This window comes from Mastomys coucha, unplaced genomic scaffold, assembly GCF_008632895.1.
Source record: "Mastomys coucha isolate ucsf_1 unplaced genomic scaffold, UCSF_Mcou_1 pScaffold21, whole genome shotgun sequence".
Lineage (NCBI taxonomy): Eukaryota > Metazoa > Chordata > Mammalia > Rodentia > Muridae > Mastomys > Mastomys coucha.
In genome coordinates this window covers 98363969-98375782 of record NW_022196904.1, presented here as the reverse complement: position 1 = coordinate 98375782, position 11814 = coordinate 98363969, and the positions used below count along the sequence as shown (strand labels likewise).

At 44.0% G+C, this 11814-nt stretch overlaps 1 protein-coding gene across 7 annotated transcripts in view; it reads left to right on the top strand.

Annotated features, from left to right (window-relative positions):
- Dennd2b (DENN domain containing 2B) overlaps positions 1-11814 on the top strand; it is a 190282-nt gene that overhangs the window by 80875 nt on the left and 97593 nt on the right. For 6 of the 7 annotated variants that reach the window (XM_031387813.1, XM_031387814.1, XM_031387816.1 and 3 more), the window contains one exon: positions 8488-8577. The gene's annotated coding sequence lies outside the window, so the exon portion shown is untranslated. Of the gene's footprint in view, positions 1-8487; positions 8578-8782; positions 9339-11814 lie in introns of those variants that run through there. The other variant, XM_031387815.1, reaches the window with a different exon arrangement.

Genomic DNA, 11814 nt, shown 5'->3' with positions numbered 1-11814 from the left:
AGGACGAACAACAATATGAACTAACTAGTACCCTCAGTGCTCCCAGGGACTCAACCACCAACCAAGGAGTATACATGTTGGGACTGATTGCCCTGGCAGCATGTGTATAGTAGAGGATTGCAAAGTCAATCATCAATAGGAGGAGAGGTCCTTGGCCCTGTGAAGGTTCTGTGCCCCAGTGTAGGGGAATGCCAGGGCCAATAAGTGGGAGAGGGTGGGTGGCAAGCAGGGGGAGGGGAGAGGCAACAGGGGTTTGTTCTTGTTGTTTTTTGGGTTTTTTGGGGGTCTTTTTTTTTGAGGGGAAACTGGGAAAGGAGAAATCATATGACATGTAAATAAAGAAAATATCTAATAAAGAAAAAGAAGAATGCCCTTTAAAGACTAAGAAGGCTTAGTGGGTAAAGCATTGGGCAGGCAAACCTGAGGATCTGAGTTCAGATCCCTAGAGCCCATGTAAAGCTGGGCACTGTAGTGCATACCTCTAATGTACTGCATTCATTGTGAGGTGAGAGGTGGAGCTAAGAGGGGCCTGATAAGCTCAGGGCCCAGCTAGCCTGGTGGTGTATGCTAGGGCAAACAACAAAACAGACCCTGTCTCAAATAAGGTGGACAATGAGAACCAATCTGTTTTAAAGGGACAAAGATAATATTTGAAATATTGTTAGTTCTAAAATGGCTTTTCTCATTAAAATTTACACTTTCAGTATACAATTCTTTAAGATATATAGACTTTGGATCTGATTAATTTTGGTGTGCAATATTTTTATTACTTACTGGGATTTTATTTTTATAATAAGTTTTATTTATTTTTATTATTTACTAGGTTGTCTTAGACAGCCAGCATCTAAAGTTGTCTTGTGACTTGTACATGCATGCCTGTCCTTACATGCACAGACACACAAATACATACACACAGGCATGCATGTGTACACATTCACTTTTGTACTTTGCTTCCCCCTAAAGCTTAATCATGATGAGCTAAGATCTTGGTTGAACTCAGTTCTAGGCTAGGTTAGCCTGAAAAGCCCATTCTGGAATGAAAAAAATGGTATCATTGGAAGGGTCTGGAATAATTGCTTTTATGGTCTAGTCTTGTCTGGTCCTGAACCTATATTTCTGTGTTCCAGTGTCAAAATGCTCAGACTGAGTGAGAGACAGGGTTTGGAGACTTGAGAGCTCTCACTACCTTAACCTGTATATGAACATTGTGACATATATACTAATATCAAGCCACTGTACACCTTGTTCTCTGAGGATCTAAACCAGAGCTTCATTTGTATTGAGGATTGTGAGCTGGGTAGAGGTGAATCCCATGGGGCTGGAAAGCTGGCTATCCATAGTGGAGGAGACTGAGGGAAGGTGGGCTCAGCCTTACACAGAGCTGTGTAGCTGCTTCACATCTGTGACATCTACAGGTCATTATAAGCTGAGTCCCACACTTCAGTAGTCTTAAGCTGAGGTGAAAAAGAACAAATGGCCAGAGGACTAGGGCAGAAGCAAGGACATGGGAGAATTTCCCACTATAACAGGTCTTTCCTGAAGGAGATAAGAATTCCACAGAAAGACCACCTGAACCATTGGGACTCTCAGAGTCTGAACCAACAACCAAAGAATATACAAGGCTGGACCTAGGCCTCCCTACTCAAATGTAGCAAATGTGCAGCTTAACCTTCATGTGGGCCCTGAAAACTGGAGTGGGGCATATCCCAAAAGCTGCTATCTGTACATGGGATATGTTCTACTAGCTGGGCTGCCTTGTCTGGCCTCAGTGGGAAAGGAAATGCCTACCTAGCCTCACAGAGACTTAAGTGCAAGAGTGAGGATGATACCCAGGGGGCCCCCCACCGGCCCAGAGGAGAAGGGGGAGGGGGAGAGGGAGAGGATTGTGAGACAGGATAGCCAGGAAGGGGGGCAGTGATCAGGATGTAAAGTGAATACATAAAAAATTAAATTAAATTAAAACAAACAAAAAATAACAGGCCTTGAACCTTCTTAAAAGGCTTGTGCAAGCAAAATATATATAGCAGTAGCCAGCATACCAGGGTCCAGCCAGATGTGACTTCCAGGCAGAGGAGGGTTGGAATTGCCATCCCTGTGATCTGAAGGCCCTAGTGGAGCCTCTATTCAATTTGCATAAATACATTGCCATCCGAGAGGTCTTTGAGATGACAGCTCACTGTTCTTTAAGTCAGAGATCATAAGGCAGCTTTAAGAGTGATGGCCGAGCAGTGCCTACAGACCCTCAGTCTTCCAGACATTTCCCAACTTTCCTATTCTATATCTGGCACCTTCCTTCTCTTTCCAGCCTGCTTTGTGTAGACTAGAAGCATGAATCTCCCATCCTTTTCTTCAGGAAAGGTTACTTTTTGTTGGTGATGGTCTTCTGTGTGATTGTAGGCAGAACTCCCAGAATTCCAGGCCAGGCGTTGTGCTAACTGGGTTGAATAGGAAGGGAGAAATGTTTGTGCTGCTTTCTTCAGAAAGTACATTGCTGAGGTGATGAGTGCCTGCAGCTGGCATTTAAACTGGCATGCAGGGCTAGGGAGATGACTCCATGGAGTATTTGCTGTGTACACATGAGGGCCAGGTTTAGCTCCCCCAGCATCCGTGGAAGAGTGCAGCTACACAGACTTATAAGACCTGTGCTGGGAGGTAAAGATCTGGGTGCAGATCTTTGGGGCTCATTGGTTAGCCAGACAAGGAGCAGAATCAATGAGCTCCAAGTGCACTGGAATACTGCCTCAAAAATAAATGAATGCACGAATGAGTAAATAAATATGTCAGAGTGATGAAGAAGCCTAATGGTCTCTGACTGCCACCCACACTTGCATGTTTCCCCTTGTACACACATCAGTGTGCACATACACAGAAGAGAAACAGAGAACACACATGAGTGGGAGATATGAGTGCCTAGGAGGATCCTTGGAGAATAGCTAGTCTAGTCTGCTTATTAATGTGTTTAATATTAATATATGCTTATATATACATATATGTGTATATGCATGTGTGTGTATATCTATGTATATATACATATATATATGGAGCAGTATGTGCATGTGAGTGCAGGTGTCCTTGGAGGCCAGAAGTGTTGGTTCCTCTGGAACTCAAGTATCAGTGGGTTGTGAGTCACTTGATTTGGGAGCTAGGAACTGAATTTGGTTCTCTGGAAGCACAGTATCTTCAGCCATTTCTCCAAGCCAGTTTTCAATTAATTCTTTTTTAGTGACAAAACACCCTGCTTCAAACTCATATTACATATCTTCAAATTATAACCATACATACATACACACACACAAACTCACACACACATACACACATACTCACACATGTACATATGCATGTACATATTTTTTTCAGTGTCCAATTGTTTTGTTATCCTGGCATGACTTTAGGTAACAAAGTTCAAGCTTGAGAATTGTGCAATCAAGTTACAAAAACAACAGCAATAATAACAAAACCCTTGTGTTTTAAGCATGTTTATGATTTTGTGTTGGAACACATTCATAGTTATCCTTGGCTGCATGTATTCAGAAGTGACATTTTTGTCAGCATGTTAACCTGCACTACACAGTGGAAGGGAGAAGACAGTGTTTGGTCTCTGGATAGAGCTGACCCCAGAGAGTGTTGCCATTATGAGAACTGGGCCATTCTTCAGCTTACTTGGTTTGGCAAAGATACAGTACTAATGGAGGGCCTATGAGTGGGCATTCCAGTAATGAGAGAGGCTATAAAACTCTAGAATGCATCCCTAGGAGAGTGACCTTACCAGGGAAATTCTGGGAAACAAACCACAGGGAGACTTGACAGGAACTTTTGGTTAAGCCCATAGGCAAGACATATGGGGAGGGCAGTATAATTATAGTTTGCAAATCTATGAAAAGATGCAATGGGTGACATAAAGTAGTTGTTCTGGGTGTCTCCTTCCTGTAGGAAGGGTTTTTTAACACAGTCAAATTCTGCAGCTATCTTGTTAGTGCCTGTTCTATGCTGGGCCCTTTATCAAGGACAGGCACTGTGGTAACAGAATAATCAGGGTTCCTGCTCTCACATGGGGAGGACTCATATTAAGAAAATAACTGCATCAAAGCACAATTACAAATCCTAGTGAGTGGCTTGAAGGATAAGTACAGAGAGCTAAAAGAGCTGCATTAGACTTGGAGGACTGGAGATGAGGAGATCAGAGTAAAGTTGAGGCAAGATTAGAGTCATCTGGGCAAAGATTGGGGCTGGAGTCCCAGGCTAGGTTAGACAGCCTGGAAAAAAATCTTATATTTTTAGTGAGCTAAAATATAGTGTGCTCAGAATGGGGAAGGTAAGGAAGTATGCTGAGAGGAGGGAAGAGGAGGTCATGCTGGGGCCTTATAGGTCTTGGTAAGAACCTAGAACTCATCCTAAGTGCTCTGGGAAACACTGAAGTGTTAAGCAGGAAATGACATGATCCCGTGTCAAAAGGGGATTCAGACAGCCATGTGGAGAATGGGTATGGTGCTGTGGAATATATATTTGGTCTTCCTCCTGTTTCCTGGCAGACAATTCCTAAAATCCTTTGGAATCTCCAAAGCAGGATATGTCTATTTGTATTTGCCTGGTGTCTGAGGGCTCCTGCATGTCCTCAAGATGGGGGCTGCTTGTGTTTAGAAGATTATAACTTTAGTCTTACTCAATTACTCTGGGGAAAAGAGAGGGGGGTGAAAGTTAAGTTGGTTACTAATGACTAATGATACAATCTGTTGTGCTTATACACTGAATCTTCCATAAAACCTCAGAGGACTGGCTTTTGAGAGATATAGTGGAGCCAAACATGTGACTTTGTAGAGAGGACTTGGACGCTCTGTGCCTTCCCCATACCAGCCCTATGACTCTCTTTCATCTATAATACTGTTTATAGTAGAGTAGGAGATCTAAGTGATTCCTAAATTTTTATGGACCAACCTATTAATAGCAGCTGTATTAAAGCCAAGGATGTAATTGTGGAAATTCTGATTTAGATTTATACATGCTTGGTCAGAAGCACAGATAAAATAGTCTGAACCTAGCAATTGGTATCTAAAGTGATGGGGAGGCAGTATTGAGGACTGAGCCTCATGGGCTTTGGGTTCAGTCTCCGGGGAGACAGTGTCAGAATTATACCAGAGGGCACATATCTACTGTTAGACTGATGATTTGCTTGGTATGTTTGGAGAAACCTCTACCCAGGTGGCAACGGAAGGCTTCTATGTTTATTGTTGTGTGGCAGTGAATGAGAAACTGAGTTTGATTTTTTTTTCATTATTTTCCCTGAGGGCAAGAGGTAAAACTAGGATAGTTTCTGCAGTTATTAATGAGTGGGTAGGTAGTAGTGGAAGTGGAGAAAGGGGGACATATATTAAATATATTTTTCAAGTAGAATTATTTGGACTTGGTAAATGGATTGCAGTGGGAAGGGAAAGAGATTGGAGATATCACCCAGTATGTATACATACTTGTGGTTCTTTCTTTTTTCTCTGTAGTGAGTGGTAGGGTGAAATCTAGAGATTTTTGTGTGTCTGTCAATGCTGTCTCTTTGAGCTTTCTCCCAAGCACTTCATTTATTTATTTGTATGTTATTGAAAATATTGCATTTATTTATTTGGGTATGTATATGGGTAAATGCATGCACATGGAGGTCCCACAAGACAACTTTAGTTTTCTCTTTCCACTATATGAATCCCAGGGGTTGAACTAAGTAAGGTACACAGATTTGGTAGGAAGTTCCTTTACCTGTTGAACCATCTCACTGGCCCTCTGCCTTAGGGTTTAGTTTCATTGCTGTGAAGAGACACCATGACCAAAGCAACTCATATAAAGGTAAACATTTAAGTGGGGATGGCTTACAGTTTCAGAGGTTCAGTCTATTATCATCATGCTGGGAAGCATGGCACCATGCAGGAAGACATGGTGCTGAAGGAGCTGACAGTTCTACATCTTGACTCACTGGCAACAGAAGGGCACTCTTACTTCCACACTGAGTAGAGCTTGTGCACTAGGAACTCTGAAAGCCTGTCTACACAGTCCCACATATCCTTCAACAAGGCTACACCTATTCCAACAAGGCCACACCTCTTAATAGTCCCACTTCCCATGGTTCAAGCATATTCAAACCACATCTTATTTTGTTTATTTTTTAAATATTTATTTATATAAATATATTAGTATTTTGCCCGTGTGTATGTTTGTGTGAAATGTGGGTGCCATGGAGGTTGGAAGAGGGTATTGGATCTCCTGGAACTGGAGTTATGGATGGTTTTAAGCCATCATGCAGGTGCTAGGAACCAAACCTGGTTCCTCTGCAAAAGTAACAAGTGTTCTTTACCATTGAGCAATCTCTCTAACCCGATAGCCCTTATTTTTAATCTTGAGACAAGATTTCATTGAATTACCCAGACCGCCTCTATAGCCCAGGCAGTTCTTGACATTGCAGTTTACCTCAGCCTCCTGAGAAGTTGATATTACAAGCTTGACAACATGGGTCTGTAAAATCCTTCAAAGCCAACCAGGCGTGATCTGGATCCAGTCCTGCAGAGGCAACCAAGGAAGTTAGCTGGCCTTACTGCTTTCCAGTTCCAGGAGCTCATGTGCAACAGCATCACCCAAGAAAGGGTTCTGGTCTCTCCACTTCAGGCCCTAACTTTATTCTTCTTGAGGATAAGATACCAAAGAACCTCTGTAACTCGTGTGCCACTAGGGGGAGCACATCCTGCGTGTGTGTCTGGTCTTAGGGCTTTGAATATTTAGATTACTTTAGTGACTGATTCTATTTCAGCTTTGGTAGCCTGACTCACACTGTTTGAAAGTATGACTTGGAAGGTCCCGAGAAAATTTTAGTTGATATTATCAACTACAATGAATTTTATCTTATTGTAGAAAAGGGTGGACTTGCCTCATCTGGGTTTGGAGACTAGGCAAGAGTGCATTCCTTGGGTTCAAAAAAAGAGCAGAGCTTGCTGTGCATAAGAGGAAAGAGAAGCTGAGATTTAGTGGTACTGTATTCTTATGCAGATGTGAGATTCTGGGCTTATCATTACTTACTGGATCTGTAGTAGTCTGCCACTTCTTGGGTTTTGTGAGGTGTTTATACATTATCTTCAGCACATAAATTCAAGTCAACCAAAATCTGGTTTTGAGAATTTTATAGTATAATGAAGGTGAATCAAAATCACAAGGAAATTTGCAAGGGATAAGCATTACAGATTCTATCAGGACCACCCTTCCCCCGCCCCAGCATTATTTTGAGGAGCAACATTGGAGAATGTCCTTCTTGAGCCTCATTGTCTTCATCCTCATCAGCTTCTGTGCCTTCCCACATGCAGTTGCTCTATTTACCAATCCCAAAGAATTATACTTGAAAAATACATTTACTAGATTGGTGGAGGAGAGGTACTAACAATTTTTGGGAGGGGGAAGGATGAGAGCTGAGTACCTAATTTGAAGTGTTTTTAACTAATAGTGTCTTGACACCCCACCCACACCCCATACTCCATACCTTCACCACTCCAGTATAAGATATATTCATAGAAAGTAGAAAGTCAGGAGGCTGGCTCAGTGACAGGTGGCCTGTTGGTGATGAAGTCAGACACTGCCAAGGTCTTGTGATTCTTGCTCTGGTATTCTTGGCAACTGTTCTGCTTAATGTAAGCCAGAAAATCTAAAGGCTTGGACATTGGTTTTGGATCTTTAATTTCCTGGTTCAGTAAATGGGAGCAAGTAATTTAACTTTACTTTAGATACATTTTAAAAATGTGTTAAATTAATATAATACCAGTCGTAACTTTTAGAACTACTCTGTCGGAGAAATAACAAATAAACCAGGATTTGGGGAGGTTATTTTGGTAAGATGTAAGATAGCACATGGTGGTAGGGCAGGGCATTTTCTCTCTAGTTTGCAGCAGATATTGTGCATGTCATAGATGCTATCTGCCACTGAATCTTTGGGCTAGAAGGGTGGCGGTTAGATCTACTTTCCCAGGACTTAGAGTCTCCACTTTCCCATGGAGGTTCACACTTGTGGTTCTTAGAAAATGAGCAGGTTTTCAAGATCAAGCTTCTGTGTACTTTATAGCAAAACATAAAGGATTGGAAGACCCTTGCCTGGTCTCTACTCTCAGTTCCTAATTAAGTGTGCATTAAGTATCTGATCTCTCTGGGCCTCAGTGACCCCATCTATAAAATGGTAGCAAACCTATCTGATCAGTATGTTTCAAACAGTTAAGAGCATCAAACAAAATAGTACATCTGTTTTGAGAGTGTTAGGCAGCGCCCAAGCAAAAGTATACATAGGGCTACTAAAAGGGCCTTCTGTGTCCCAGGTACAGCCCTGGCACTTGTACAGTTTCTCATTGGACTTGGGCTGCAGCTTTGTGTTTGTCAGAAAGGAAACTATTTGCATTGTGTTTGATGTCCTGGCTGTGACTGTAGACTTATCCAGGGTTCCTCCTAGTCCTGATCTAGTTTGTTTCTTCTCCTTTGCAGGAAGACAAGAGACTGCTTAGGCTCTGGCACTAGTACCATGGGACCCTGTACTGGTTAAAAGCTGTTTCCAGGACCTGAACAGTCAACAAGGTAACCTGAGAGGCCAGTCTAGGCCAGCTTCTAGGATGTGAGCTGTGTTTCTGCCCCAATTGCTCCTGAAAAATCCCAAGCGAACAAACAAGTCGAGGCAACTCGCATCAGGGTCCCTCCTCATTCCGCTGCTGCTGCAGGACCCAGAGGAAGTGCTTGCTTCCCCTCCAGCTTTCAGCTAGCTCCCTCCCCTTTGGCAGGGATTCTTCCAAGTTATAAAAGCTGAGACACTAGAGGGGAGGAAAACAAGTCCCCTCACTGTCCTCATCCTTCTCCCCTCTGGGTTGTTGCAGCAAGTTCCCAGGAACAGTCCTGAGCTCCTGGTTGACTGGAAGGGAGGTAGGAGGAGTGGAATGCATGCATAAACTGAGCCGATCAAAAGACCTTGCTGTTTCAAGGCCGGCTAGAACTCAGAGAATGTGTGGAAGCACGCGCACGCAAATGCGTGCTCGCGCGCTAGCTCACTCCTGGGGCACCGAGTTGAGGGAGAGTGCCTAAGCTGAGTGAGAGCAAGCAAGCAAGCGTGTGTGCAGCCTAGGACAGGTCTCCATGACAACCAGCCTGACTAGCTAGCGGCGCTAGCTCTGCTCACTTGGCTGGAAGGAGTGTCTTGAAAGGTCAGAAGAAGGAGCTGTGGGAAGTTCGCAGCAGGTACTGGAGCTTAAGCCAGTGATCTGGGGGCCCTGGGCTCCCTAAGCGACTGTGGTGTGAGCCAGCCTCTGTGGAGAATGGAGTGGGCAAGAAATCACCCGGACTACCAGGTAAGGGCACCTCTGAGCCTCTTGCTTTGAGTCGGGCTGTTTATGGCGGGCCAGTGTCTGTGCTCTTCACTTCGGGGTTTGGGGGTCGAGAATGATGTCATACCCCAACAGTTGGATTCTATTAGCTCCGGGAGGAGGAGGGAAACAGCCAATTTTCTTGACTTTGCAAATCTAGCTAATCTCACTCTGGCTGAATCGTAGATGTTTAGGCTTCACTCTGCTTTTATTTAGCACAAAGCCACCGGATATTTTCACAGGAAGGCTTTTATGGGAAAATGAGCTCTCATTGCTCTATCACTGTTGTAGTTCTTATGTGGAAACTTTTGAGCTGCTTTGGTCAGTTTTACCTCGTGCTCTCCTCTTGTCTCCATGCTGCTACATCTGACTGTAACAGCAACAATCAAACTAGCTAATGAAGCTCAAAAAGGAGCCCGCGGTGAGCTTCAAGTCCACCTGGGGCAATTAAGAGGGCAGAGGGACTGGCATAACAGTATCTGAGCCGGGGGCCTTGCCCTCTCTATGAAGTAGCTTTGGAAATAGGAAACTGCTCTCATCACAGGGTTTCCTGAGTCGCAGAGGGGACTTTTTTGGGTTTGGGGACTTGCAAATATCTGTCTTAACACCACAGCTACTAGGAGCTGGGAACTTGAAGGACTGTGCTTATGCTGTGTGATCCCTTCCGTTCCTATTTTAACCAAATCCCAGAGCACACAGTGTCCACATCATGCGTGCCTTGTCCTAAATTTCAAAAAGGCTTGTTCTGACCTAGAGGCACGGAGTGGAGTGATGTGTGGTGAACTCAGTGTGGTTTAGGAAAGGAAACCCTTCCAGAAAGGTCGTTTTATAGGTGATGAAGTAGCCAGGCCATCCATAACGATAAGAGAAAGATGAGAGTTGCTGACTGTCCTGCAGGAAAGCCCCTCAAGAAGTGCACTTCTACTTCACCATGTTACAACTTCCACTTACTCCTCACCTCACGGAACTTTGTGGAAGCTTTTAGTTTCTCAGTGGGACCAGGGAACAGCTGTTGTTCCTGGCTCTTTGGTTTTTCCTTCTTGAACTTTCTGAACAGAGTGTCTTTTGTGTCCAAGCAAACAATAAGGGGGCCTTCTGATTAACTTCGGGTCAGCTTGCCAGTACAAGCGCTGGCTCTACCCCTGATCCTGGCAGCCTGAATGTATACTGTATGCATCAGTGTTGTGGCCTGAGGGTCTGCCAGTGTGAACTGCATGGCCTCTGGACTTCAGATAGGCTTCTTTCAAAGTTAATTCCTCCTTCTACAACACTCTAGGAGTTCTTTGCTTGGGAGAAATATGGGCTAGGGGTCAGGATTGAAGGTGGAGTTGTGAGTAAGAAAATGTCTGTGAGGTTCTGCTGCATGCTGGGAAGTCCCTCAGATTATTAGCTGTGAGATGGAGATGATGGCAGTAGTTATTACCATGTACTATTGAGAGGAAGCTAATGGGATGGTTGCCGTGAAACAGTTGTAAACAAGTCAACAAATCTACATAATGTCATATGTTAAGAGCATGAGGCTTAAGGAGTGGCCTGACTTCTCGGGAAAGTCACTGCCTCTTCTGGTTCCCTCATTTATAAAGCACCTTTTACTCAGATGCATTTATAAATCAACATGAGATAAACCTCACAAGCCTTCTTTGAGATATTTAAGGAAACCAGTGGTGCTTTTCTTTTGGGTTGGGAAGCCAGATAGAATGGATAGTCACTGTCGACTTTGAGCCTCGTAAAGATCCTTCAGAGACACTTGAGAGAAGCTTCCTATAGGTTATGGAACTCATGTTTTAGTGTGGAGGGGAATGCCAAGAGATCTTTTACTTTTCCAGTGTTCATAGCTCCATGCAGTGCTGGATCACATGTTTTAATGCCTATAAGACAGGCCCGGGCCTGGGGTCCCCTGGGGAAACTGCCCCGAGTGGGCAGTGGGGCCAGGCTCCTGAGCACTAGGTATGAAAGGCAGGCCTATAACTGATAGGAAATGTTACTGTTCTGGAAGCCTCTTATGAGCCAGGCAGCTTTTTGAAGAACTTGTAAGGGAAAAACCAAAAAGAAAAACAAGGAAGTGGGAATTCCAGGGGCAGATACTTGATATGTCCTGGAATAATGCCAAGGAATGGAGTAACGACGGGGGAGGGGAAACTCCAAGCTAGGGCGTCCTGGATCTGTCCTCTAGACATACTAGAGTACCCCACCCAAACTCTCAGACTCTATCATAGGACGGGGAAAACCTACCAGCTACGACCTGGAGTGGCATCTAGAGAGGGCAGGTACAGAACAAGTTTTGTTTTGTTTTGTTTTTCCCTTCCTTGAATCAAACAAAGCACCTCTTGAAGGTGATTTCTTGTCACCATGGCCACTTAGGGTTGAAGACTTTTTGGACAGTTTAGATTAGACCCATCTCTGTGGCCTCTCAGGCCCAAAGTTGTGCAAAACTTAGATTGTACTGCCCTGTTCCTGTCCC